The 24,535-nt window shown below is 40.4% G+C and overlaps 2 protein-coding genes across 2 annotated transcripts in view; one reads left to right on the forward strand and one right to left on the reverse strand.

Annotated features, from left to right (window-relative positions):
* Window positions 1-7,548, reverse strand: part of LOC136874276 (protein twisted gastrulation) — a 56,592-nt gene extending 49,044 nt beyond the window's left edge. The window contains exon 1 of the mRNA XM_067147905.2: window positions 7,470-7,548. The gene's annotated coding sequence lies outside the window, so the exon portion shown is untranslated. The remainder of the gene's footprint in view (window positions 1-7,469) is intronic.
* The window catches only part of LOC136874277 (malate dehydrogenase, mitochondrial), a 69,862-nt gene that overhangs the window by 15,800 nt on the left and 29,527 nt on the right, over window positions 1-24,535 (forward strand). The gene's annotated exons all lie outside the window — the stretch shown is intronic.

Consider the following 24,535-nt stretch of genomic DNA (forward strand, 5'->3'; position numbering starts at 1 on the left):
TCTTGTCCGTGCCAGTAAATCTACCGACACGAGGCTGACGTATTTGAGCACCTTCAAATACCACCGGACTGAGCCAGGATCGAACCTGCCAAGTTGGGGTCAGAAGGCCAGCGCCTTAACCGTCTGAGCCACTCAGCCCGGCAGCTAATGTTTTAAGGGGAAAGAAAAAAAATGAGGGCTACGAGTGCTCGTCAGGGAGTGAGTTCAGGAGAGGTACCGGTGAGGATTCGATCGGCATGAGTCAGTGCAGGTAGAACAGCAGAGAAAAGAAGGGAAAAAAATGTAAATGTTATAGAGGAGGCCCGAGGCAAGAGGATAGGGAAGAGTATGAAAGGGAAATATAAAGTAGAGAATAGGAAGATGTAGGTGGAACAGGTTTGTGAGAGGGAGAGAAGATAGATGGAAGTAGGTAATGCAGCCGTCGGGGAAGTTAGGGGAGAACAGGAGAGGAGGGGGTTTATTGTGAGCCATATCACTATATGCCTCAATATATTTAATGGAACGCTGTGGCATAATTACATTCATTATATCAGGTAGTAGTTGGAGACAAAGGCATGAACCTTGGAAGGCTGTGGCATATGCCAAGTGGACCCCGCTGGTATCCTTTACAAACGGATTTTTCAAGTTTAAATCGAGCCGCTGGCTATGTATTATGTTGTGCAGACCCCACTCTAGATTTCAAATCTAATCGATACGAGCTGGAGGGGATGTTATTTGAACTTGGGGAACCACTTGACAGTTGTTTCAGGCTGGCAAACTTCGATATGCCAGGGCTGTGATCATTGGAATTTTAATGGATATTTCCGCTATTAAGCTTAATTCCACAAGACCAACTACGTCAGCTATTAATAATTAAATTATCATGTATCAGGAATGAATTACAGCCTGTACTTGTGATAAATTAAAAGCTATGCGCTTTGGAATGAAAGTTCGTTGAGTCTTTAAGAGCCGTTACTAGTCAGAGGCCAGTGTTTGATGGGGAATCACCTAGCCCAACTGTCTCGCTGGAAGGCTATTTAAACTACCATGGTGGGGGTAGCGCGCTCATTCGCAAGTTTCTCCGAGCGCTGAGTCGTAAGCTCTCGTTCGTTATTTTCAAAGCTGACGCTCGCATTCATCTGTGTTCGATCGTATCATTCTATGTTATACGCGCAGTCGCTGTGTGAACTAACCGTCGTGGTGCGCGGACTTGCTAAATATTTTTCTTCGTGCGTGTTATTTGAACTTAGCTGAACGCCGAGCACAAACATTTTTATTATTATTACTGTGAAACTTTCAGTAAAGAGAGACGGTGAGTTCTCTATTAACTCATGAAATGTAGAGATAAGCCAAGTGCGGCCTGGCAGATGATTTGAATTTTTTCACCAAGTACTTTGCTTTCGTGAGTCATTTAGATTAGCATCAAATCACATTGGAGTGCGCTCACGAATAAACTATATTGCTAACCAGTAGCATAAACCATCAATACGCGTTCGCGAAATGCGATCTGTCGTGTGCGTTACGTATGCCTACCCTCACCGCTGAGAAGGACTACAATTGGCCGGGAAGTTTCCCTTAATTTAATAACGTGCAACTCGAACTAAAATTTGTACGTAGACTGAAGCAAATCGCAGTCTATCGTTAAGGCCGATATCTGTTGTACGTGCACACAGAGCGGTGCAGCTGATATCCTGATATTCAACATCATTCCAGACGACTCCAACCTCAAGAAGACGGCATCGATGGCAGCGCCAGGAGTCGAGATGAAGACTGTTAAGACCATATTCTGTGCAGCGATGAGGGACTAAATTAGCATGACTTCGAGGTCATGTGAGTTGTCGCTGGTGGCAGTAGCTATGAAGTTAAGTTCCTTTGTCTTTTAAGCATGTGTATTGTGGTAAATGTGTACTCGTTTGTGATTCTTAATTAATTAGTGAATTCATTTAACGAAAGCCAGAGTGGCATTGATTTGTTGATTTATATGTAAAGTAAATTTGTTCAGGGCTGGAATTGCATGTTCAAGCCCCGAGGCAACTGTGTATATTTTAATTAGAGCGAATCAAGGGTAATGATAGGACAGTTTTAGGTACGAGTTTTCTTTGCGATTTTAGTGTATTTTATTTTCCATTATTTCTTATTGTGGATAGAGTTATATAGAGTCATTGCCGTAATTAAAGAGGCTACACGCCAATTCAGCGTTGCGTGATTAAGGGCAGGTTATAAACATCTATAGAACAGGATTTGTTTCTTTGCATGACGCATGTGCATTTACAGTTGTGACAAGTGGTGCGACAGGATGCCATTCGTCGTTGTAATTAGGGCAGAATCTTCGATATTCAGGACAGGAAGGTATAAGGGATGTTAGGACATCGAACCCATGATGAATTATATGTTAGGCTGGAAATGCCAAGAGATATTAAAGGGGATATATTTGTGAAAGATAGACGTGAAGCCATGATATATTGACTGGGAGCATTGACTTGAATACCTTAAGGAGCAAGCCTGTGAATTAGCTTGATTATGTTTTGGGCTATGCGAAGATGTTATATGAAAGAATGTGTTTTCTCGTAGAGATGGAGTCGGTAGTGTCCCGATTTGTTTATTTTTGTTAAGCTCCCCAGTTCAGGTAGTTGCCTTTTGTGCCAGCTGATATGCTGCTAGCCCATTGAGTAAGAGAGAGAGAGAGTGTTTGCAAGTGGTCCGTTAAGATCCTGGAATACCGCTCCCCTCGCCCTAGTTATTTTCCTGTTGTCGCATCACAGCTATTCGCCCAAACCACGTAGAAGAAACGTCAGACTTGTGTCTGGTGGAGACACGAGGCCACGGAACCTGTATAAGTCGGGATTGTCCCCCGAGTACTTTATCTTCAATATTGTGTTTAAATGTATTCTATTTCAGGTCATCATGTGTATTTTGTGCTTTGTTTGTATTTTTGTTTGTATCTTCGTTTGAATTTCATGTGTTTGTCTTATTGTGTTGTGTTATTTTGTCTTTGTTGTGTAAAGGATATCTTTAGCCCGCTCGGCTAACTTGAGGGAAGTCAGGCTTCAACCCTGATCCATTTGCATAATGGGACTGTGCCCATTGTAGAATCTGTGTTATTTTGGAGGGGATATTTAGGGCAGCCCTGAACTAGCATTTATTTTTGTGTATTCGAAAAATCGGATTGTAAATATGTACATTCCAACCCACAACTAGTATACCGATTATTACATGCGCATTCTAACATAGACGTTTTAAGTAGCGAGCCCTCGGGCAACCGACAAAGGAATTTAATGGAACAGTCTACACCACTAGGGGTTGTCGCGCGAATACTATTTTCTATGAAATGCAATATAATATATTTTTTGTGATTTTGACTTACGGGACGCGACCCGTTTTGTTTTATTTTTTCTTGAGTTTATTTTAATTCGTAATTATCTTAGAGTGCGTGTCACTCTCTTGACCAATATTTTTGATGTCGATTCACGTTGATATTTCATTTTTGTATGAGCTATATCGATGTTTTTTTGGATAAATATATCCATACTACCCGTATATCTGCGTTCTTATTCTGTAGCTATGTTGCCATATTTCTTGTCCATATACTTTTTAGTATGTATTATTTTAGTGATCTTCGTGTTGCCCTTTTTTTATCGAAGATAACCATGCGCTTTACCCTGAGCTTAGCCAAATTTGGAGACAGGAAATGGTGCAATTGGGATGGGTGGGGTTGAGGCTCTGGTTATGGGGGCTCTGTTGTTAGGCGGAAAAAAGCGAAGTAGGTTAGATTGTTAACCAGGAATTAGGTTAAGGCAGATGTTGAGGAAAGTAGAGGGGAATTAGGAGAATAACGAGAAGGTCGTAGTTTTTGATGTTGGTACCAACAACATAAAGCAAACAGGAATAAGTACAACTATACAAGGGGATGTGTGCGATCCGGTTATGACAGCGCGGGATAAGTTTAAGGGAGCACAGATTGTTATCCGTGGGATATTGTGTAGGAGGTATTTTGCCTGGAGGGCGATGGGGAATTTAAATGAGACTGTGGGTTAGGTACGTGGGAAACTGGGTATGAGATTTGTAGATCCTAATGGGTGGGTACGAGATAGGGACCTTCGCTCAGATGGCCTTCACTTGAGCCGCAATGGAACGTATAAGTTAGGATGTTTGTTTCGAAGGGTTGTAGGGAGGTACATTAATGGAAACGGCGTGGACTAGAAAGCGCTGATGAAAGTACACGTAGCTGGAAGTTACATAAGGGTGATATAAATTTGCTAGTGTTAAACTGTGTAAGTACTGTAACGAAAGGAATATAAGTAAGGAATTTTGTAGATATTTATATTTAGCAGATATTCTACCCTACGACAAGTTGAATCAAAGCTGAGAAGTGATATTATGGATGCAGACATTTTCTCTCGGAACTGCAGTGCTTATAGTAGAGACGGGATAGATTCAATTGGAGGGGTAGTATTCAGACTGATGAAAGACGATTTTGTAACATACGAGAAAGTTAAGGATGAGAAACATAAAAGTCTAGGTATAAGGCTTATCCATCCATTCCAGGGATCATTAATGAATAATGGGAGTGTATATGTAAGGACTGAAAGAGGGCAAAAGTATTCAGTCAGCAGTATGTAAAGATAATTGGACATAAGGATAATGTCCAGGTAGCGAAGTACTGAAATTTACCTATGATATGATAACAAAGATATTTAATAAATAAATAAATAAATAAATAAATAAATAAATAAATAAATAAATAAATAAATAAATAAATAAATAAATCAATCAATCGATAAATCAATCAATCAATCAATACATAAATAAATACAGAAATAAATAAATAACAGAAATTGAAAACTAGAAAAACAGCAGGAATTGATAAGATTTCTGTAGATATACTAAAGTTGTTTTTTGGGTGAAGTTGCTTCAGAATTATTTGATAAGATAATAAGCTATATGAAGAACGACGGTGATAGTAACGGTTGATCTCAGTTTACCAAATGTTAACTGGAAAGGAATGCGAATGACAGAAAGTATGACCAACAAATGGTAAATAAGTTAATCCGAGCAAGCGGCTGCACGGTTTGGGTCATGTAGCTTCAGTTTGCATTCGGGAGATGGCGGGTTCGAAGAGGTTTTTCTGTGGTTTCCCACTTTGACACGGGCCGATGACCTTCGATGTTAGGCCCCTTTAAACAACAAGCAAGCAAGCAAACAACAACAAACCACTTTGACACGAGGCAAATGCTGGGGCTGTACCTTAATTACCTATATCGCATTGATGGACAACCGTGGCAACTCTGAATATGCAGGTATTACAGTACAAAGCTCCCAGATATGTCAATAAGGTTTCCGTGAGTGTTTTGAATGCCCCTTTTGTTATTTCAGTTATCTGGTTTCTAAATCAAGAATTGAGTTGCTTCGTAATGAAAGCGAGATTATTAGATTTCTAAACGCTTCAAAAGAAGAAAATTGTAACGAAATTGAAAATTAAATCTCAATCGCTGTATTGTCAAAGGAAGCTGTAGGTGTCAGAAAACAATGTGGACAACGAAAGGCAACGCACGTTCTCGGAATAAAAATGTCATATGAGAACTGTGACAGTTCATAAAATTGAAAATTAAGGTTTTTACCAATTGATGGGTTACACTCTACGATGCATCGTTTTCACTTGCTTTATTTATTTATGTCGCCTTTAATATCAGAATGAAATGAAAATGAAAATCCACTGCCTGTTTCCAGTCATTAGACCGGGTCAGGAATGGAATGAATGAAACCCCATCTAGCGGCGAGGATAGGAACTGTGTTGCTGGAATGAAAGATGACAGGGGAAAACCGGTGTACCTGAAGAAAAACCTGTTCCTCCTCCGTTTTGTCCGGCACAAACCTCACATGGAGTGACCGGGATTTGAACCACGGAACCCAACGGTGAGAGATCAGCGCGCTGCTGCCTGAGCCACAGAAGCTTTTTTGCCTCTAATATCTGAATAAAAGTTTTTAAAATTTGCTTTACGTCGCACCGACGCAGATAGATCTTATGGCGACGATGGGATAGGAATGGTCTAGGAGTGAGAAGGAAGCGTCCGTAGGCTTAATTAAGGTACAGCCCGAACATTTGCCTGGTGTGAAAGTGGAAAACCACGGAAAACCATCTTGAGGGCTGATGGGGTACGAACTCACTATCTCCCGAATGCAAGCTCACAGCTGGGTGACCCTAACCGCACGGCTACTTGCTCGGTGATTAACGTTTAAATTTAATTTATATTTACATGAGGCTGTTTAGAGATGACTATCATCACCCTGTCTTGTGTATAGATTAGATATTATGTAGCTATAAATGTATTTATTTATTTATTTATTTATTTATTTATTTATTTATTTATTTATTTATTTATTTATTTATTTATTTATTAACAGGTGGGAACAATGGCAGGAGGGAACTCGGAATGAGGAGATAAAGGCTAATTTAGGAATGAACTCGATGGATGAAGCTGTACGCATAAACCGGCTTCGGTGGTGGGGTCATGTGAGGCGAATTGAGGAGGATAGATTACCTAGGAGAATAATGGACTCTGTTATGGAGGGTAAGAGAAGTAGAAAAACAGCGAGAAGCCGAATTACAGAGTTCCGCAATGAAAAGATATATTTACAGTGGAGTAGCACATTGCAAACATTAAAAAAAAAAAGTGGACGAACTATTTTTTTTTTTTTTTTTGCTAGTTGCTTTACGTCCCACCGACACAGATAGGTCTTATGGCGACGATGGGATAGGAAAGGGCTAGGAGTGGGAAGGAAGCGGCCGTGGCCTGAATTAAGGTACAGCCCCAGCATTCGCCTGGTGTGAAAATGGGAAACCACGGAAAACCATCTTCAGGGCTGCCGATAGTGGGATTCGAACCTACTATCTCCCGAATACTGGATACTGAACGCACTTAAGCGACTACAGCTATCGAGCTCGGTAAGTGGAAGAACAATGAGGAAAATTCATCTAATGATAAAAATAGTGGAAGAAAATTAAAAACTAACAAAATAACTGTAGAGACACAAGAATTAACAGCAAAATATAAAGGTAAAAGAAAAGAATGAGGAAAATTAAAGATTGAAAGTAAAACGAAGTGAAGAACTTATAGCTAGGTACAGTACGTCCCCACTCTGGCAAACTAGCGAAAGTGACAAACTAGGGAATCTGTACTTCTGAAGTTTTGGTGTAGATTTTATTGGTTAAATATTGTCTGCCCCCTGATAAAGTCTCACATCTGCAACTCGTTCTTTATGCCTAACACATGAAACCGATCATCAGATATAAAAATTGATTTGACATGAGTAATCACAACTTCTTTCAGCTCCTCTAACCTTTTGACAATTTGCAGATTCGCTAGTTTGCCAGAGTAGGGACGGGTAAGTAAATACATATATGACATAAGTAACGGTACCGGTATAGTACAGTAAAAATTAAATAAATATTACGTTATGTACAATGAGCCACAAGTTAGCTATTAAATTACGAGTAACACTGATGTTAAGAAATGCAGCGATTATCCTCAATGGGAGAGGCTGCCGACAGCACACCTGGGGCACCTCAAGGCAAAGCAAACAAGCTAGAGGTTCGAGGTCATCCCATCTTCATAATCTTACGCAAACATGAAAATAATGAATACCGCACATGCACTAATGCTGCTTGAGGCTGTTTCTGGTATTCCCAGTTAACATGTCCAATCGATTGAGGTGTTACGAGCATATTGGTCATCAACACCGTATTTTCACCATACTTCACGAATTAGGATATTTTTTGAGCTACTTGCTTTACGTCGCACCGATACAGATAGGTCTTATGGCGACGATGGGACAGGGAAGGGCTAGGAGTGGGAAGGAAGCGGCCGTGGCCTTAATTAAGGTACAGCCCCAGTATTTGCCTGGTGTGAAAATGGGAAACCACGGAAAACCATCTTCAGGGCTGCCGACAGTACGGTTCGAACCCACTATCTTCCGAATACTGGATACTGGCCGCAATTAAGATATTTGGAGTGATTTAATACATATTTCTTTTCATGTATTTGTCTATATTTCCAGCTTTAGCACATGTTTTCACTCATTTGATGAAAGCTCACATGTATTTACAAACTTTTTATTTTAAATATCTTCCATATTTCATGGTTCAAAGTTATTCTTCCTGGAATATAGGCCTATATATTTACCGGGCGAGTGGTGACGCATTTTCGGTCAGGTAGCTGTCTGTTTGCACTCGGGAGATAGTGGGTTCAAATCCCATTGTGGGCAGCCCTGGAGATGGTTTTCCGTGGTTTCCCATTCTCACATCAGGCAATGATTTACCTCAAAACCACCCCTAGGCCTTTGATATCCCATCGTCGCCATAAGAGCTATCTGTGTCGTTGCGACGTAAAGCAAATTGTAATAAAAAAATAAAATAAAAAAGAAAATACTAGCAAAGCTGGATTCTGGTACTTCTATAAAATATGGATACAGACAATTCTGCTCCATGCATATATTTTCCTCCCTTACTGGCTTTGGCCTTGTCACTTACCTAACATTTAAACTCGTGTTATGTGACTTTAATTTAAATCTGTCCGGCTCCATGGCTAAATGATTATCGTGCTGGGCTTTGGCCACAGGGGTCCCGCGTTCGATTCACGGCAGGGTCGGGAATTTTAAACTTAATTGGTTAATTTCGCTGGCACGGGGGCTGGGTGTATGTGTTGTCTTCATCATAATTTCGTCCTCATCACGACGCGCAGGTCGCCTACGGGAGTCAAATCGAAAGACCTGCATCTGGCGAGCCGAACTTGTCATCAGACACTCCCGGCACTAAAAGCCATACGCCATTTCAATTTAAATCTTACCGGGCGAGTTGGCCGTGCGCGTAGAGGCGCGCGGCTGTGAGCTTGCATCCGGGAGATAGTAGGTTCGAATCCCACTATCGGCAGCCCTGAAAATGGTTTTCCGTGGTTTCCCATTTTCACACCAGGCAAATGCTGGGGCTGTACCTTAATTAAGGCCACGGCCGCTTCCTTCCAACTCATAAGCCTTTCCTATCCCATCGTCGCCATAAGACCTATCTGTGTCGGTGCGACGTAAAGCCCCTAGCAAAAAAAAAAAAAAAAAAAAAAAAATTAAATCTTTACTTTTGTAACTTCGTGTTTAAGCAATAAATTTTTAACTGTACAAGTATTAATATTTGACACTATATACTGCAGATACCTTATTTTTCTCCATCTGTATTTTTATAAATAATCCGTATTTCACTCCATATTTTGAAATTTGATAGCCCATATGTATGTATTTAGCCATTTTTATTACATACTACCTGATATACCCATGTTTCGCTACGGAATTCTACGCTGTATACAGAATTCTAGGTTAAGTAGTGTACACTGATTGTATTATATTGTATAGCTCTTAACGTTACTCCACAAACGCGACGGGGAAGTCACCATACGTCTTTTTCCATCTGAAGACTGGTTAGAGAATTTTCAGTGTAATGGCAGGCCCTCTTGCCTACTATCAGTCACAATCAAGTTGGGGAGTTTTCATTATGATGGTGCGCTCACTTGTCTACTGCAAGTCAGAATCGAGTTGGACTGTTTTCCTTATAATTGCACACACTCACTCTCCATCTGCCTTTCTCGTACATCCTCAGAAAGGCTGTTTTTGTGGATTTACTAACTGAAGTCACATAGGTCATTACAATGGCGTCAGTAGGAATGTCGCAATTAAAAGCAATGCTATCATATGAAATACCCGATCAAATTAAAAACCGCACATTTTCTCACTTTTAACGAACGGTACTACGCTGCCGATCTAACGGTCCAAAGTTTCAGAGCTGGAATGTCCAGGCCGCAGACAGCCATGTCATTATTCCGTTAAGTGTGCACACTGCTCATTCCAATCAGTGCCTCCGAGTAGGAGTCGAATAGCTGGAATACTATGATGAACCAGTGTGTTACGTACCGGCAATATCAGAAATGAACGAGAGGAATGGCATACTAAAGAAGATATTTATCTAACTTCCAAGCTACTTACCGCTAATATTCAGACAGACTGTTATACGAAGTACACAGCAGTAATCCCATCTATCGGAGATAAGTGGCAGCAGAAGATATAAAGCACATCACAACAAACAGTGGTCAATGTAATGTTATTGTTGATCAATTTTATGAGTTTTCTATATTGTAGGCCTTCAACTTAGTTTTCTTCCGACTCTGTGATATAGGGCATCTAATGTAAAGTGAGTTCTCCCTCCTTTGGTGACTCCCTCTTGTCTGATTATTCAAGCGGTTGTTCCTTTACGGTTTTTTCTCATTTTTCTAATCATTTTCACAATTTTCCTTGTCGATATGACCATGCGTTTTTACACCTTAAGACAATCATGACAAAATCCATCACTACTTAACTCGATTCAACAATATTTCCATGTCAGCAATGCTCGGCGTTGATATGGACTAAGCAACAAAAGTCTAAATGAATCTAAATTCATGAATTCTCTTCTTATAGTCGTCCCCCTGTGGATGGGGGTGGTTGAATAACACCCACAGTATCCCCTGCCTGTCACAAGAGGCGATTAAATGTAGTCCCGGGGGCTCTGTACTTGGGTTGGCGGGTTGGCGACGACGGAGTGCTTTGCTGAGTCCTGGCATTGCTTCCACTTACTTGTGCCATGCTCCTCACGTTCATCTATCCTATCCGACCTCCCTTGTTCAACTCTTGTCCTTTTCTGACCCCGACAGAATTAAGTACGTATGGAGGCCTAGGGAGTCTTTCATTTTGACACACCCTTCGTGGCTCGTGTCTTTCTTAGGCCGATACCTTCATTCTTCGAAGTGTCGGACCTCTTCCATTTCTCTCTCTGATTAGTGTTATATAGAGGATGGTTGCCTAGTTGTACTTCCTCTTAAAACAATAATCACCATCACCACTCCTCTTAAAACAATAATCACCAACACCAATCTTATCATTGTCGGTACGGTAAAACTGCATAAGACATTATCGGAAATTGTATCCTCTCTAACTTTTGTTATACAGTACTTTTCGACAGGACCAATAACATAAGTAATTAAAAATTTAATTTTAGGCACCTTTCTCTAAACTATCATTTCAACGAGGGTGAGTAACTTTATTTATAGCGTAGACTGTAGTTTCTTATTCCCCGACTTTACACACCGATTTTCATCAAATTCTGTTTACCCATTTTCTCGTCGCTAGGCGTTGATATGGACTTAGCAACACAAATCGAAATTAACGAACGGTAAAAATGTATAAGACATAAATGTCGGAAATTTAATGTTATATAACTTTTAGTTATTCAGTATTTATCGATAGGACCACTAACAACATACATATTTGAGAATAAAATTTCAGGCATTCCCCTAAACTACCATTTTACTCACCGCAAATAACGTTATGGCCTAGATTGGAGATACTTATTCCCCGACTGTACATACCAATTTTCATTCAATTCTCTTCAGCCGTTTTCTCATCATGCGTATACATACATACATACATACATACATACATACATACATACATACATACATACATACATACATACATACATACATACATACATACATACATACATACATACATACATACATACATACATACATACATACATACATACATACATACATACATACATACATACATACATACATACATACATACATACATACATACATACATACATACATACATACTGTGCTTGTTTACTAATTTAAAATAAAACAGAATTAAAATATTCATGAAATAAAATACTCAATCGTCGGACTATGTAGTCTCACTTGATACTTACATGATTACTTACACATACAATTGCTGATTGGCGCCAGCTAAAATAAATGTAACGATAATAGAATAATCTTGAATATTTCTAGGGTGTAGGGTAATAAGCTTACTTTGACAGCATAACACATAGGTTCTGGGAAAAGGACATTGCCGTTTGGTTTCCCAACTAAAATTTGAGGTTATCTGATCTACCATTGAAATAAAACAATTAATTGTATTTTATACTAAACAAAATATATTCTTTAAATTTAGAATTTAAATGGTGAGATTTGCTGCGATAATTTTCATGATAATATAAAACTCTAAAATTACAACTGAAAGAAACTCTAGGCATTATATTTGAAATCGTCTTGACCGGACATTTAAAAGTTATACAAGAAATTTATCCCTCACTGTTTCACTTAACAGTACCTTGAACACTTTGAGTGTTATTACGACGTACCGTATTCCTTTGAATTGGTATCAGGTGTAGGTATCTCAAACCTAATATGGTGAAGTATCCTTTTAGTTTCACAAACGAGATATAGCATGGCTGATCACTGTTAGTCTACATTACGACAACTCAATATTCGGCTGTCACCGAAGCGACACAAGAACTCGACCGAACAAATACACGAAACACACTCCGAACATTTAATCCATTTGGTCACTGACGACTACGTACCCATGTCACTGCTCTACCTCCAACTGACTGACTGACCAACTGTGACCTCACTCTCCATATGACTATCCATCGACCAAGACTCTTTCCAGCTGACTAAAACACTTCATCGTTCGAGGCTGTCCATCCAACTAACTCACGGTTCACCACCCGTCTGACTAACCGCTATAGGACACTGCTCCTTATATTTGTTGTCACATGGTATTACACCCAAGTCACAGTTAAAACAATCCGTGACATCACTCTAACCCAGCTCCAAAGTATTACAGATTGTGTTGAAATAGCCTGAGGCAAACTATGAACTCCCTAAATTATCTCATACTTCTAAATGCATACAATGACAGAGCGATGTTTCGACAGTTACTGTAACAGTATTTCACCATATGTTGCTATATCTTAAAATTTGTTTCACAAATAAATACATATCCTATATAAAGCAGCAAATCTCTGTATACATAATATTAATGCTAACACACAAACATAGTACATAATAAATGCAATAAAATTAAACATGCGATAATTAATCAATAAATAGCGAAATCAGATGATATAATTGAATAAAACAATAATAATAGTAACAATAATAGTAATAATAATTGCACCACGAGGGTACACCCACCCCGTGCATTCAAATCAAGCGCCTTGTGAACTGACATCTTACTGTTAAAGCTTGAAACAACTAGTGAAAGAAGTTTGGACTTTGGACAACAGAGGTCGCTACTAAAGTGATGAAGTAATTTGTTATTTTAAGGTTTCCTAAACTGAGTTGATTCGTTTTTGTTTTTTGTATCACAGTTTTCAAGACTTCAATCTTTTCCCGCCAACTTTAAAATTAACCAATCAGTAATTTTGGGTATTTAATTTTCAATCAATCAGGGTTTTTTGTACATATTTAATTAGTCAATAAAAATTTGGGGGTGTGTCGGGCATTAGTCCAGATCTCTCTCGAACCTTCCTCTCGGGTATAAAAGCTGGCAATTTTTCGAGCTACCTTGTCTTCTTGATCGTCGAGTGTACTAAGTGTGTGCTAATAGTGGAGGCGGGGGCGTTCGCCCTTCATCGAGCAGTCCAGCACAATAAGGTAATGGCAGCCATGTTCTAACCAGGTGATAGCCTCTGAAAGTTAACCCGAGGGGAAGGATTCCTGTTTTTAAGAATATCACTTTAATTTCCTATCTATATATATAAAATAAGAGTTTTGTCTGTACATTGCTCAGAATTTGAAAATAATGGTATTTCTGTATCGATCATGTCCATAGTAACAAGAAAATGCACTTTTTACTTTTCCGTAATTTATGTCTGTCTGTCTGTCTGTCTGTCTGTATGTATGTATGTATGTACACGCATCACGAGAAAACGCTTGAAGAGAATTTAATGAAAATCGGTATGTGAAGTCGGGGGATGAGCCTCTACAATCTAGGCTATAAATCATTTTACTCACGCTGAGTGAAATGGTAGTTTAGGGGAAGGCCTAAAATTGAATTCTCAACTATTTATGTTATTAGTGGTCTAATGAAAATCGGTATGTGAAGTCGGGGGATGAGCCGCTACAATCTAGGCTATAAATCATTTTACTCACGCTGAGTGAAATGGTAGTTTAGGGGAAGGCCTAAAATTTAATTCTCAACTATTTATGTTATTAGTGGTCGTATTTTAAAGAAAATTGGTATGCGAAGTTGGGGAATAAATTGCTACAACCTAGGCTATCAATCATTGTATTCACGCTGAGAAAAATGGTAGTTTAGGGGAAGGCCTAAAATTTAATTCTCAAATATTGTTGTTATTAGTAGTCCTATCTTGATGACAATCGGTATGCAAAGTCAAAAAATAAGTCACTATAGTCTAGGATGTAAATTACTTTATTCATGCTGAGTAAAATGGTAGTTTAGGAGAAAGCCTAAAATGTAATTCTCAAATATTTCTTATTAGAGGTGTAACCGATGAATGCTACATAACTAAGGTTATATAGTATTAAATTTCCTATTATTCATGTCTTATACATTGTTACCGTACTGGCTATGATCACAAAGATATTTATGAATTTGGATTTTTGTTACGTAAGTCCATATCAGCGCAGAGTAACGAGAAAATGGGTAAACGGTATTTAGTGAAAAGCTGTATGTAAAGTCGGAGAATAAGAAACTACAGTTTACGGTATAAAATATACTACAAATCACAGAGTCGAAAGAAAACTAAATGTGTTGGCCTACAATATAGAAAGCTCATAACATTGATCAACAATAACATTACATTGACCATTGTTTGTCGTGATGTGCTTTGTGTCTTCTGTTGCCCCTCATCTCCGGTAGATAGGATTACTGCTGCGTACAGAGTATTTTTTATTTGATTTACGTCGCACCGACATAGATGGAGACGATGGGATAGGAAAGGGCTAGGAGTGCCTTAGGCCTTAATTAAGGTACAGGCCCAGCATTTGATTGGCGTGAAAGTGGGAAACCACGGAAAACCATCTTCAGCGCTGCCGACAATGGGGTTCGAATCCACTATCTCTCGGATGCAAGCTCACAGCTGCGCACCGCTAACCATACGGTCAACTCGCCCATTCGTACAGAGTGTAACAGCCTGCCTGAATATTGATGGGAAGTAGCTGGGGAGTTAGATAACTTTCTTCTTTAGCATGCCATTCCCCTGGTTTATACATTTTCTGATACTACTGGTACGTAACACACTGGACCATCATAGCATTCGGGCTATTCAATCCCTACTCTGAGGCACTGATTGGAATGAACAGTGTGAATATTTAGCGGAATAATGACAGATGAGTGTTCATGGCAATCTGCGGCCTGGTCATTCCAGCTCTGGAACTTTGGACTATTAGATTGGCACCGCAATCTAACCGAAGCACTGTTCGTTAAAAGTGATAAAACGTGCGACTTTCCATTTGATCGAGTATTTTATATGATAGCATTGCTTTTAATCGCTACATTCATACTTACGATTTTGTAATGACCTATGTTGATTTCAGTTAGGAAAACCACAAAGTCAGTCTTTCTGAGAATCCCGTAGCGAAGCACGGGTACATCAGCTAGTCTTCAATAAGGTAAACTTCTTCTTCAAATGTAAAACTCAAACTAGCCTAAAACTTAGCCTAAATTCGGGAATAGAGGGTGCGGCACCCTCTCGGCTTCCCTATCAAGTTGTATTTGAGGTGACTATGTTTTGTAACCGTTTCCTATCTGTAGCCTTGTTACTTAAATTTTCTCCATCTAGTCACCTCCGTAGAGTAGGATTAGCCTATGTAAACTTTGGGCCAGAAGCCCAAATAGGGTTTTTATCTTGTGTGCACATTTCTAGGAGAGCAAATGTCTGCCTCCGCATCATTTTGATTTTCGGGCCAGTAAATTTAACCGGTGTTTTTTCCTTCCCTCCAAGGCCCGGTGGAATGAGTATTCGATACTCCTGTTTTTTTTTTTTTTTTTTTTGTGTTAAGTGAGAGTTTAAGACAGTGAATTCTGTTCGTATTGTAAAATGGATGTTGTGCCTTGAGAAGCCTGAAAGTGTAAATTTTTGTGAGCAAAAATGCTCTGGTTATTGAAGGTTGCCTTGATAAGGCAGTAATGGTATTAGGTTCGGAGTTCAGTCTCCCAGACAATTTATAGAGCATAGATGCTCTTTCTATCCTTGTAGATATCCTATGTAAAGGAAACTGGGAGACCTGTCTCCTTAACTTTTGGATGTATGGAGCAATAGTGCTCAAATAACACTTGCAAAATATTGTATTCAACTACTGTACCTGAAAAGTTGTACTGTCGCTGAGCGACTGGTTTTGTTTATCTTTCCTTTGAAAAAAAGAAAAAAAAAGAAAAAGAAAAAGGTTCAAAAGAAATATAACCTTGATTTTTAAAGCTTTTAATTAATCTTTTGATTGCAGTAGATAGACTCGTTCACCTCTGCCAACCACGGAATCTCCGTAACAATAATAATAATGAAACAACACAGACAGACAGACAGACAGACAGACAGACAGACAGACAGACAGACAGACAGACAGACAGACAGACAGACAGACAGACAGACAGACAGACAGACAGACAGACAGACAGACAGACAGACATTATGGAAAATTAAAAAGTGCATTTCTTTGTTACTGTGGACACTGCCGATACAGAAATACCATTCTTTTGAAATTCTGAACAATGTACAGACAAAACTCTTATTTTTTATAATATAGATAGATAAATCGTAGCCCTGGTGATTATTATTTTTAGAAGAAATATAGGCGATTATAATGATTTCTTCCAAGTCTTTCTTGCAGTGGCGTGGCTTGGGAATTGCCTGGGTGTTACCGGTCCGAAACTGATACAGTTTTACAGGGATTTTTTTTCAGATGTAATATCCAATGTATAGTATCACACGAAGAATAATAACATTTTAGGAATAGTAATAACAAATGTATGCATTTGTCATTTTGGAAGATGTGTCCAAAATATAGGCCTACGCACAGATATAGTGATTCTGATTACCACGATACATTGAAATGCCTTTCGAAACCTCTCCGTGATTTATTCTTCAAATCTTTTAATTCAGTCTATATCCGGCTCCATGACTAAATGTTTAGCGTGCTGGCCTTTGGTCACAGGGGTCCCGGGTTGGATTCCCGGCAGGGTCGGGAATTTTAACCATAATTGGTTAATTTCGCTGGCACGGGGGCTGGGTGTATGTATAGTCATCATCATTTCATCCTCATCACGACGCGCAGGTCGCCTACGGAAGTCAAATCAAAAGACCTGCACCTGGCGAGCCGAACATGTCCAATTTTAACCATCATTGGTTAATTCCGCTGGCACGGGGGCTGGGTGCATGTGTCGTCTTCATTATCTTTTCATCCTCATCACAACGCGCAGGTCGCCTACGGGTGTCAAATGAAAACACCTGCACCTCGCGAACCGAAGTCCTCGGACAACCCCCGGCAGTAAAAGCCATACGCCATTTCATTCCATTTGAAATAGTACTACTTTTCTCACTAGTACATGATCTTTAAGGAACGGGTTGAAAGGCTCTCTATAACACAGTCACAGTCATAGGAGAATCCACTAGAAAGTTTCGAAACCATGCTTGACGAGTTTAGGGTAAGGAAGAAAAAACACCGTTTACCTTTGTGTCTAACCGGCAAATGATGCACGACATCAAAGCGCGACATTCTCTCACCATGACACTGAAGGCCACTGACACCCAACCTGGGCGAGTTTGCCGTTGAAGCGTTGCAGGTAGTATGTAGCGCAAATCGGAAACAGTGAAGACTTTTTCTGTATGTTCTATGTACCAGCTCAATTCCTCCGTACCAAATGGCAACCATATCTTTTTAACATGGATATGTTTTGGGGGTGAGGGTCTAGGCCAGGCATGAAGTGCTCGCAGAAAGACATGACCTAGCACGCGTTCGGGCAGGTAGGGAAGGGAGTTGAACTGACAGAACGTTCGCTCACAGCAGGGTTGAGTAAACCAGATCTCTTCGTGCCACGTGAAACAAAAGGACGATGCAAGACGAGAGAGGTAAGACGAAACGTTACGGTAGATGTGACCCGAAATGTTCGCATTGTTTCCTAAGTCGCTTGATAAATCATTATCAATTATGATTATTGTTAAAGGGGCCTAACATATAGGTCATCGGCCCTTTTAAATCACGAACATGAAGGAGAAGTTCAGCGCTTAGTGTGTAACAAGCATGTCGTCTGCAAAATGTTTAATGTTAGGTCATTATGAGCTGTATCATGCACATCAGTACAGGATAGAAGGTTTCAGGACCTTGATGTTGTGAAAGGGAAGTTGCAGCTCTTTTCCGTACCGTTTAGTGTTCAACCAGAACATGCACCCCAGAATTTACAACCGGAACTTAGAGAGTTAATATGTGACGCGCGGCTGAAGCAAGAGTACAAAGAAAGGGAAATTATTGATTTTTACCGATCATTTGTCCCATTACTCTTCCCACAACTCCGAAAGTTTGCGGCAGAAATCCTGTCAATCTTGGGAAGTAATTACAGATGTGAAAAGTTCTTTTCCAAGATGAAGATCAACAAATCTCGATTCCGATCTCGGCAAACAGACATACGTCTCATTGCAGTAATTAAAATAATGTCTGCCAGCACCATCAAGCCTAACATTGATCGAATAATTGCCAGCAAACACGTCAGCAAGGCTCAGGACATCAGTGAACATAAATGTGTCGCTTTTAGGCAATTTATTTTTTGTTTTCATAGGAAGCAAAACTACGATGTCCAGGGTGTAGACAAGTGCTCACCGGAATGCTTTTAAGTTATTGGACCACACCTTTGTTTTGTCAACGGTAATAATCTTAATTTATTAATTTAATGTACGGTACGGTATCTGGAACATGTCAGAATTTGATTCTTCGTTTAATATTTGGTTAATGTGTATAGTATTTATGTAGCCTACAATTATATTGTCTTTTTATATATCAATAATAGGCCTATGTTTATTAATATTTTAATTAAATTAACAACGTACGCTGACGTGTTCATTATATTGGTAAAGGGCAGCTGTCATTTAGAAGTAGGTCACTTCGCTCGAAATGAAGAAATTAATATGTGCACCCCTAACGTATCTCCTTCGAATTTCTCCGCTCGAGTCAGCGTGTGCCTGCCAAGAGAGCACGGGAGTAAAGACACCCTGCACGCAGCTCGCCTGACGTGCGCTTGATCTTGTGATCTTGATATGTCTGGTCTAGGCTATCCAGAATTAGCGTGAACAGTTCTGCGTCGACAATTTTTCGGCACCGCGGTAACCATGGCAACCAGTGCACGTCATCTATGTATACTAGGACAGGTACAATCATACCCATGCTTCTATGCTTCTCCGTGTAGCAGAGGATATGTGTTATGGAAATATGGTAGGTTTAGATTGTTGGCAAAAATACAAATTATATAGTTACGTGCCAGCCCTGTGGTAGCCCCTTTCGGTACTTCCTTTTCGTGTATTGTTAGCGTCGGCTGGTTTACCTGTGAGTTTCTGAGAGATGCAACGAGACTGTTCCTTCTCAAGCCACGTCGCGAATATTCTGGTACACATCACCCGAGCTATAAAAAGGGAGGCTAGCTGCGGTCAGTCATTCAGTCAGTCAATATTATATTCCGTGATGAAGTCAGTATTAGAGTCACTGTGGGACTCAGTGTTGGAGTCAGTGTGAGACTCAGTGTGTTGGGGTTCGGTGGTTGGGCTGAGGGCGACAGAGGTGTTAGCTGTCGCTAATGTCCCACCGAGGTCTGAACGAGGAGTTGAGGTTGTTGTGTCGTCGGAGTGTCGAGTAAGTAGCTGGATTGAAGACTGCATACTACTTGAGAGTACTCTTTGTGTGTATGTATCCTTTTGTGAACTGAGGATCATTGTAGAGTCAGCGACGGGAGCAGCTATCGAGAGTGTAATTTTAACAGTGTTAATGGTCGTTGTTGTGTGGAGTATTGCCAAATACTTTAATACACCAATACCGGACAGCTGTATCTCAACAGCATTGAGTGGAGTGCGAACAGCGATGGTGGTGACATCTAGCGTGTTGGTGTGAACTGCATACTTGTCTGTGCTACAGCTGAGAGGAATGCACTACACTCATTGGAAATATTTTTGTTAAAATAATTGAATAATCACAATAATTAAGAATGACATTTTAAAATATGAAATTTCTCCTTCATAAACCTTCAAACGAGCATTATGTTCGCCGTGCCTTTCGCTATGTCTTAAAAATTATAAAGCAGAATCTGTTTGAGGATCCACCCAGCCTCTGGGGAAATACTTAATAATTACACTCTCCTCTTCTTTCTAACCTTTTTTCAATTACCTAGCGCAGGATTTTGTATGGACTTAGCCTAGTTTTCCGGCCGGATGCCTTTCATAACAGCAATCATATGTGGAGGGATATATACCGTACTCACTAGTGTTTTTGTGGTTGTTTTTTGCATGTGTTGTATATACTTGAAGATGCGTATGAATACGAACACAAACCCATAGCCCTCGATATACAGGAATTAACACGCGATTAAAATCTCCGACTTAGCCGGGAATCGTACAAGGGCCCTCTGAACCGAAGGTCAGTACGCTGACCATTCCGTGGTGGTGATTATTTTAAAAGGAAGTACAACTGGCCAGTCATCCTCTATTAACACTAATCAGAAGGGAAAGGGGCCGGCCCCGTGGTGTAGGGGTGGTGTGCCTGCCCCTTACCCGGAGGCCCCGAGTTCGATTCCCGGCCAGGTCAGGGATTTTTGCCTTTACCTGAGGGCTGGTTCGAAGTCCACTCAGCCTACGTGATTAGAACTGAGGAGCTATCTGACGGTGAGATAGCGGCCCCGGTCTAGAAAGCCAAGAATAACGGCCGAGAGGATTCGTCGTGCTGACCACACGACACCTCGTAATCTGCAGGCCTTCGGGCTGAGCAACGGTTGCTTGGTAGGCCAAGGCCCTTCAAGGGCTGTAGTGCCAAGGGGTTTGGTTTTAGAAGGGAAATGGAAGAAGTCCAACACTCAAAAGAATGAAGGTATCATAAATGGGGGGGGGGGGGGCACGAAGAGCTAACCAATCAGCCAAAGAGCCAACGGGGACAGATAACCTAACAACATCCATGATTTATTAAGATTTTGGGAAAGAGAAGAAGCTGTAATTAAGAAACAGTAGTTTGGTCCATTATGTTGACTTCTTCTTCTTCTTCTTCTTCTTCTTCTTCTTCTTCTTCTTCTTCGGTACGGCCGATCTTTCCGAACTCTACAGAGCAACTCAACCTCACGCTGCCATCTCGCTTTTGCCGTTCTTTGAATTTTCTGTTTTACCTCTGAAGACAAAAATACATACCGGTAATATATAACACATATTGGGGTTACGTGAGTGAACTACGATGTTCCTGACAAGGATGAAGGGTCCAGAATTTCCTAAAGTCTCTTTCACAAATTAATGCATGAAGAATTAGCATACACACGTTTTAAGTTAATTGGACTGGTGCTCAAGCCTATGCCAATAATGCACTGAAATAATTTTCTTACGCCGGGCTGAGTGGCTCAGACGGTTGATGCGATGGCCTTCTGATCCAATTTGGCAGGTTCGATCCTGGCTCAGTCCGGTGGTATTTGAAGGTGCTCAAATACGTCAGCCTCGTGTGGGTAGATTCACTGGCATGTAAAGGAATTCCTGCGGGATTATATTCCGGCACCTCGGCGTGTCCGAAAACCGTAAAAGCACTTAGTGGGACGTAAATAAAATTATTATTATTTTCTTACAGTAAAAGAAAAGGTGACTGGATTCGAAACTCATGGCTTTAAATTTTCAATTTCAAGACTACCACGATAACCATTACGCTACAGACCCGCAAGTTTTCGATTGTGAAATTTATGGCACTGTTTAACAATATGGACCCTCAAGCTTGAGTATACTAGAGTTGCATATTTGTTAATATTATTGGTTTTACGTCCTACTAACATTTCAGTAGGGTATTTGATTGAATTTCTTAATATAAGGGGCATAGAATGTAACCTCAACACAGATGGAAGGTCATTACTTTTTGTAATACTTGCGGTCCTTATCATTTCCCACGCCCATTATCTTGCTGGGTAATTTGTTCAGCGCATAACACTTTTCTTGGAATATAACTGCAATGTAAGATTATTTAGTGACAAACACTGATACATTATAAACAACACGGCAGTGCGCCAAGAATCATGCAGATGGCAATATGTTTTTGAAGAGTTGGTCACACCAAGCCATGTAGGTAGCAGCACTATCGGCTTTCTCGCTGAAAACAGCAAGCTGTCCGGTATTATCATATTAAAGTATTTGGTATTGCCCTGCTGTTTAACACCGTTGAACTGTTGCTGTTTGAAACATCTATTTATACCGCCGAAACTCTAGCCATCATTGTTGCCGTAAAATATGGTTTCTCTTACCATTTTCAGAACATACTCATACTCACCGACGTGAGAAGTGTCTTGGAAAAACTTAACACCCAACTCAAAACACTACCACAAACCCTTACATTTATGATCTACTTCAAGAGATTCAAGAAGCTAAAACATCCGGTAGTCAAATACAATTTCTATGGATAAAAGGACGCAGTGGAATAAGGGACAATGAAGTTGTAGACCACCTCGCAAAAGGAAGTATAAATCAGTGGTATGTTTCAAGGGATACAGCTTCAATATACTGACTTTATTCCGCTAGTTGAAAGAAGAGCCTATGCCTAGTGGAAAGATAAATGGACAAGAACTAGCCACCAACGAGGAACACATTACACAACACTGCAAACAATACCGAAAAAACCCTGGTTCTGGAAATACGATATTGCAGGGAGACATCTAACAACCATCATCAGGATGAGGCTTGTACACGGATACTACCCTCCCCACCTCAACCGCATCGGAGCGACTACCTCGAAAGTTTGCCCATATGACGATTACGATGATGCGGACCTGAATCACATAGTATTTTCTTGTTCCAGGTATGAGTAACAACGAACAAAGTTACTTGCACAGCTTCGGTCACTACATATCCCATTCCCTTACAAATGTCAACATTATTCTTCAAGACCACGATAACAAAACCTACAGAGCACTTATCCAGTTTTTACAAGACACCAATCTAACTATATAAACCCTGATGCAGAAGCCACCAACTGAAATACTTAATAATCTCCTAACTCTTACACTAAGGCCTTCTCACCCTGTAGCAATGCCATGACTGACCTCACCATCACTACCAGCTGGCCAAATGGTGTATAACCAACGGCTATTATTGTATATATAAAACTGTCGCTGTTTAGTTGTGCACTGTGTTTGGCTGTGTGAATTACTGGATTGTCTCTGGAGTCGACCCAAGGAACTGTTATCGTCTGTTGTGTGATGATTAGCCCTGTGTTCAAACTCGATTGTACGCAGTGACTGGACTGGTGAACGCAAGTGAAAGGCCCGTCAATCAGGTTTATAACGTTCTGCGCAGTTAGAGTCCTTCTGTGAGAGATTTGTAAATAAACAGTACTTGGTAAGTGTGATCATTCATGGTTGAATAGATTTGTTCGTGTATTTTTACGAGGCTGACGTATTTGAACACCTGCAAATACTACCGGACTGAGCCAGGATCAAACCTGCCAAGTTGGCGCCAGAAGGCCAGTGCCTCAACCGTCTGAGCCACTCAGCCCGGCAGAGTAATAAAACGGTCGCCGTTTTATTCGTAACAATAAAATACGAAATATACTTGATTTTTATTTTTCTGTATGTTGCCACGCCCCTGTTTTTTTGATGGCTGTGAAGAAACCAATTTTAGAACGACAAGCTGCCCCACAATGCTGGTGCATCAAGAATTCCAATGCTCCTTGTTGTTATAGAACCTGGCGGTCATTTCTTCTCTTGCTTTCTCGCTAATTTATTGGTCTCGTCTTTGTCGCTGTTGTTCAAAATATCGCGGGCTCCTCATGGACAATACATCGCCACATCGGTCGATCAAGCGCTACATTCTACAAGTCGTCAGTGTCAATTTGGCACTTCTTCAGTGATGGGAAAAGAACAAGAAGTACCTGAGAAATATTTTACTCAATTGTAATTACAAAAAATAATTTTTCAGCAAGTAATCACTAAATTACAATTACTTCAAAGGAAATCATTGACTTTTTGTTTGTTGCCTGGAATAATACCAAAGTTAGCAAGAGTATCATCACTAAGTGAGACTAAACATAAATCTTGGAACTTTCAAAATGATTCTTTCCCATCGTTTTTATTGTAGGTAGTAAAAATTGACGTCCGCCTCTGTGGTGTAGTCGTTAGTGTGATTAGCTGCCACTCCCAGAGGCCCGGGTTCGATTCCCGGCTCTGCCAAGAAATTTGAAAAGTGGTACGAGGGCTGGAACGGGGTCCACTCAGCCTCGGGAGGTCAACTGAATAGAGGTGGGTTCGATTCCCACCTCAGCCATCCTGGAAGTGGTTTTCCGTGGTTTCCCACTTCTCTTCCAGACAAATGCCGGGATGGTACCTAACTTAAGGCCACGGCCGCTTCCTTCCCTCTTCCTTGTCTATCCCTTCCAATCTTCCCATTCCCCCGCAAGGTCCCTGTTCAGCATAGCAGGCGAGGACACCTGGGCGAGGTACTGGTCATCCTCCCCAGTTG

Source organism: Anabrus simplex, chromosome 5 (assembly GCF_040414725.1).
Source record: "Anabrus simplex isolate iqAnaSimp1 chromosome 5, ASM4041472v1, whole genome shotgun sequence".
In the NCBI taxonomy this organism is placed as follows: Eukaryota; Metazoa; Arthropoda; class Insecta; order Orthoptera; family Tettigoniidae; genus Anabrus; species Anabrus simplex.